This window comes from Pinus tabuliformis, chromosome 3_1, assembly GCF_031772625.1.
Source record: "Pinus tabuliformis cultivar Carrire ecotype Pingquan chromosome 3_1, CPIR1, whole genome shotgun sequence".
Taxonomy (NCBI): domain Eukaryota; kingdom Viridiplantae; phylum Streptophyta; class Pinopsida; order Pinales; family Pinaceae; genus Pinus; species Pinus tabuliformis.
In genome coordinates this window covers 185,540,074-185,546,033 of record NC_142301.1, presented here as the reverse complement: position 1 = coordinate 185,546,033, position 5,960 = coordinate 185,540,074, and positions in this window count along the sequence as shown.

Here is a 5,960-nt window from a genome sequence, read left to right as displayed (position 1 = left end):
ATTTGGGGATGAGGGCAATGAAAGTGGCTTTGATGCTCGAGGGGACAGATCCTGTAAGGCTACAGTGATTGATAGCTTTGAGAATGTCCTGTCCTAGCAGTTCGAAAAAGGCTAAATAGAACTCAATGGTCCAGCCGTCAGGTCCCGGGCTCTTGTCCTTTTGGAAACCTCTGATGGTAGCTTCCAATTCCTCCAATGTAATATCTTTAGTAAGCTCCTCTGCATCTTCATCATCCACAAATCTAGGGAAGAGTTCTGCCACTCTCATGATTTCTAATAGACTTGCTTGTCCCGGGGCCTTGTATATATTCCTGAAGTGCGATGAGGCTAGATAGGCAAGTTCTCCAGGATTGCTAACCGGATGTCCTTGATCATCTTGCAGCTCCCAGATAGTGTTGATCGCCTTCCGACCATTTGCAAAGCGATGGAAAAACTTTGTGTTCTCATCCCCCTCCTTGAGCCAAATGGCTCTGCTCCTTAGTCTCCAGGAGTCCTCCCTATCTCTAAGAACCTGTGTTCTCCTGTTGATGAGGCCTTCATACATAGATTTCTGGTCTGGGGATATATAAGTTCCATCTGAGTGGGATTCAAGAACCTCGATAGCTTGTTCAGCCAGAGATATTGTTTGATCATCCTGTTTTCTCTTCATTTTTGCCCAATCTCTTGAAATCACTTTGATTTCGGAGAGGTTCCTTACAAAGCCAGTGGCTGGGTCCACATCCTCAGGAATCGGATGTGCTTTCCAGAAATCAGATATTAGTTTGATGTAAGTGGGATCCCGGAGCCAAGTTGAATTAAATTTGAAAGGGGCTTTTTGGGCCTGTTGTCTTACTCCCATTTCCAAGTATATGGGCCTATGGTCCGAGATCCCACCACTTCCCACCCACTGTCGAGATCTAGGGTGTTGGTTGCAGAGCCCTTCCTTGATGATGAAACGATCCAGCCTTCTAGCTAGGCTTTGGTCCCCTGTTCTGTTGTTCTTCCATGTGTATTGGATTTTTGCAGAAGGGAGATCAATCCAATGATGGTCTTCTAGCAGCTGCCCAAAGTAGTCAGAGAGGGGATCGATTTGTGCCAGATGTCCCCATGATTCAGAGAAACCCAAAGAGAAATTTAAGTCTCCACCCAATATAATGTTCTCAGCTTGGAGAAGAGGGGAGCTGAGGAGCTTTTGCCAGAAAAGCTCTCTGTTTTGACAGGGTCCATAGACATTGATGATTCTAAGATTTTCCTCCAGATCTTTAGAGTATATGTCTGCCCCCAAAAAACCCCCTCCACCCCAGATATTCTTTAGATATATGGAATTGTTCTTGAAGCCAATAGCTATGCCTCCTGAACGGCCTGATACATCAATGGCTGTAAAAGTCCACCCAGGCAGCCATAAACCAAGTATGGAGGTTGCGGAGTCTGCTCTACATAAGGTTTCTTGTAAGAAGATGATGTCCACAGGGTTCGAGAGTAAGAGGCGCTTCAGGGCCGATTTTTTATCCGGGCTGGCCAACCCTCTACAGTTGAAGGACAAGATTTTCATGGAGGGGGGTGGGGGAGGGTGTCCTGCGCTCTAAGGGCCCTATGAATAGTATGCTGTCTGCCTTGGAGGACCTCGTCCTCCGCTTGTTTCTGAGCTTTAGACATTGAGGTAGGTCGACCACGCCCCTGCTTGGGCGAGAGGATATGGGTCTCCACCGACAGCCCAATGGAGTCCGAGACTTTCAGCTTAGTGGTCGAGCGGGTGGGGTATCTCGGAGATGAGTTTACCGAAGGGGAGGGCGAAGGAAAAGAGGGGAGGGGGAAAGAGGGAAGCGAGGAGGAGGTGGGAAAGCCAGATGGCTTCGGGATGGGGCAGGACACATAATGCGAGCGGGGAGGGGGTTGGGAAGGGCATACAACCTTTACCAGGTCAAGTGCAGACGGGGATGAGGGAGGGGGGATCCTGATAGGGGGGGCATGCCAGAGGTAGATAAACTCAAAGATGCAAGTAGAGAAGCAGAGGCAGACAATATAGAGGACGTACCCGAAGAGAAGACGGCTCCTTTTGCGGCTTTTGAACGCGTCAGAGGAGGAGATGGAGGCCGAGTCGAATTCGATGCTTGCTTCTTGCGGCGAGGTGCTGGAGGCGCTTCCACCGTGTCCGATGTAATGTTGTGGTCCGCCCTTGGTGCCACCGCTGCGGGAGGGTCAGGTAGACCTTCTGTAGTGGGCAGGTCCTGGCCTGTAGCTGTCTGCTGGGTCTTCTGGAGGAGGGGGCAGTCCTTGTATAGATGACCCACCTGGTGGCATCTTCTGCATTGATAGGGGATGCCCTCATAATCGAGCTTATGCTTCCTTGAAGTGGATTTCCATTGTATTGTGATATTTTCCGGCACTCCCCCTCTGGTGTCCATGTGCACTAGGATTCTTGCATAAGCCATCGAGCCCGTCGAGATGTAGGATTTATCAGATTCCATGAAAGTGCCGAGCACGTTCCCAATTCTCCTGAATATATCTTCGGACCAGTACTGAAGGGGCAAGCCCGGTAGTCTGACCCAGACAGGTCCAATGCCAAGCAGCTCCGTCTCCGGGTCGAAGAGGGGCGTCCACCGCTTGAGTAGGACCGGAGCTTTTTCAAAGTGCCAAAACGATGAAAGAACCGAGCTCGTGTGGTCTACCCTTGCGAATCTGAGTGTGAACCATCCTCGCACGAATGTCTGAACAGATGGGATTTCCGCTAAGTATTGACCCCAGATCTTTGTGGCCCATTGCTTTATTTTTCCGCCGTGGTATGGCTGCCTCGAATCCGACCCATAAGGACACAGTCTGCCAGATCCATGGCGTCCCCCCACTGTATATCCTCTTCCAGCCTCAGGAAAACGTCCTCGGCTGTGGATTTAAAACAGCGTTGTTTCTTAGAGGGGCGGGAGGACATGCGGCCTGGGTTAACAGGAGCCTGTGAGCCCGCAGGGGGGGGAACAGGAGGGGGGGGATGTGGGATAGACCCGGGGGCAGGGATGGCTTCAGGGAGAGGGGGGACGGCGTGATAGCTGCCAGAGGGAACGGGAGGGACCGGGGGGGGGTTTGGTTCCGAAAGGGGAGGGTTTTCCACAGGATGAGTAGGGATCTCCATGGGGATTGCAGGGAAAAGGGATTGGGAGGGTAAATCCGGCATAAGGGGGGCAATGTCGTTCGGGGAGGACTGTAAACAGTCCGCTAGGAAACCGAGAGAAGCCGAAGAGGGAACAACAAAGGAATTCCAGGAGGAAGGCTCACCAGGGTAAAGGGAGGAGGGGAGAGACAGGTCAATAGGTGGAGAGGGATGCTCAAAACTAGCAGACATATTCCCACTGTGCAGACCCCCAGATGATGTGAACGTGGAGCGCCAGATGGAGCTTTCCGCCAGCGGGGAATCCGAATAATCCACCTCTTCTGAGTCCATGTCGACAGCTGCAATGCCCACCTTGGAAATCTGGTAACTGCCTGCTAGTGCCCGCCTCGAAACCTGGTAACCGCTTAGGGTCGGCACCGACAGCGGGGGAGACCGTTGTGGATATGCAGGTGGAACGGCTTTGTTCACAGGTCGCTCTCTCCGGAGGAAATGAAAACGACCACCTCCATGTGCTGTCGGCCGATCAGGTGAGTCAAGGCGTCGTTCCGATGCGAGGAGTGCAGGTAGCCAGGTAAAAACTAGGGTAAAAAATGAAACGGGGGAGCGAGGGTAAAAAGGTTATATGGAGCCACGAGTCGAGAGGGAAAAGTGAAAATTGGCTCGGAAAAATGAAGTACAGGGGGAAGTACGGGGGAGTGGGGGCTTACAGGGCCGTAGGACGGCCTGTAAACCCCTGCCAGTAGGGTTTCATTGCCTATGTTGCAGAGCCGACCCCATTCCCAGCTTCCGTTTCTCTTGCTACCGACTCTAGAACCCTTTTCAGATTGTCGGTTCTGCTTTTAAATAAATACATATATACAAATAAAGCTTTTAACTATTTAACTACTCTATTTGTCATACAATTTTCTTTATTCACATAAATTTAAAAAAAAATAAAATTACTCTAGTAATCAGAATATTTTGGAATTAACTAAGAATTTTTTTATGTAATTTAGTTGATTTTTTTATACCTAATTTAATCAAATTGCATGGTTTTATTTATTGGGAGTTATTATTCAATATTTAAAAACATAAAACTATTTGAATATTTGAATAAGAAATACCTAAAAATTTTAATTTATTTTTAAAATAGATTAGGGAAGTTTGCACTCTACTTTCTTGACATTGTCTTTTAAATGGATTTGGAAACTTTGCACTCCACTTCTTTGACATTGTCAAAATGTTCAGCGATGGTATTGAAGGAAATGTAGTTTTAAAGCATAGTATTTTTGGCCAGGAAAAGTTTTTTGCGAGTGGATATGGTATTCCTCCTGAAATCAAGAATATTATTATGGTGAATCATATTTGAATTTTATTTAAATTAATTTTAATTTATTTAACTTTTTTTTCTTTTTCTTTTTCTTTTTTTATGAACAATTTGTATTTTCTTTTATTTTGTTTTGGAATACATTGTTAAAAAAAATCTCATTTGACTTTCTAATATTTATATATTATTTATAATTTTTAACAATACAATCATTAACCCATAAACAATAACACACAATATAAATTTAATTTAAGCTTAAGTGTAGATTGAATATAAGTATCAAAATAATCATTTTGTTAACTTTTATATATAAATAATTGTTTAAATTAAATTTAAATAATATATTATATATAGTTTTGAAAACAAATTTTATAATATTCAAAAGTTAATTAATTTTGTTTTTTAAAATAAATTTCACAATATTTGAAAATTAAATTGTTTTATTTTTTATCAATATTAATCATAAATAATTATAAAAATTTCAAATAATACCCAATTATAATTATTATTCTTATTTTTTTAATAAAATCACAAATAAACATATTTTGCTTAAGATAAAATAACTATAAATCTTTAAAGTCGGCCTGGAGTATGCCGTAAAACTGCTTCTGCTTGGCTAAGAGCTCGTCTTCCTCGGACGTAAGGAAACAGGTTAACGGCCCAAGACCCAGAGGCATCTGGCAGGAGTGAGAGCCTGCTCCCGATTACGGACCACCAGTAGGGTTATGCCAGGTGGCGTGGTTTTCCTATTTAACAGTGATGAGTCAAACCCAGCATTCGCGGATAGCAGCCAGAGATGGTTGTCCTCACTGTTGGTTTGACACCTGAGTTGATAGGTTTTACCACCTTCGGAAAAAAAACTATAAATCTTTAAATTAGTATAAAATAATAATATATAAATATAAAATGAAATTAAACACAATATTTTGTTTTATTTATAATTTACGAAATAAAATATTCCATTTTATTTTTAATTTATTGGAACTTTTTAAATATGTTTTTAAGCATAATAATTATTGTAAATTATATCACTTATAGTAAAACAATTTAGATTATAATAGTATCTACAAAATCTTAGAGCAAGATATTTACATTATAAGAAATGAAGGTTATATTTTCACACTAATAAGTAGAAAAGAAAATTTGAATACTTTACCAAGAATTTGTATGGCATGTTAATCAAGTTATATAACTATTAGAATTTAATTGTTTACAAAAATTTAATGAAATGATTAAATTCTTACAATATTACTTGTATCCATAGGTTGCACAATAATGTCATAGATTATGTGATTATAGATATCCCATATACTAACGAATAATAAATTTTCACCTTTTAAATGACCATGAACCTGAATTTCATCATAAACATTTATCCCTAAACATAATATTTCTCTTGCACAAAAATTCTATTAAGGAAATTTGGAGTAAAGATAGTTTTATTTTGATAAAAATAAAGTTAATCTTTTTTTAAGGACTTGAACTAAATATCATATCCTATAAGAATAATATTGAGGACCTATATCATAATTTTATGACAAATCTCTATACTTCCATTAACAAATTCTATTT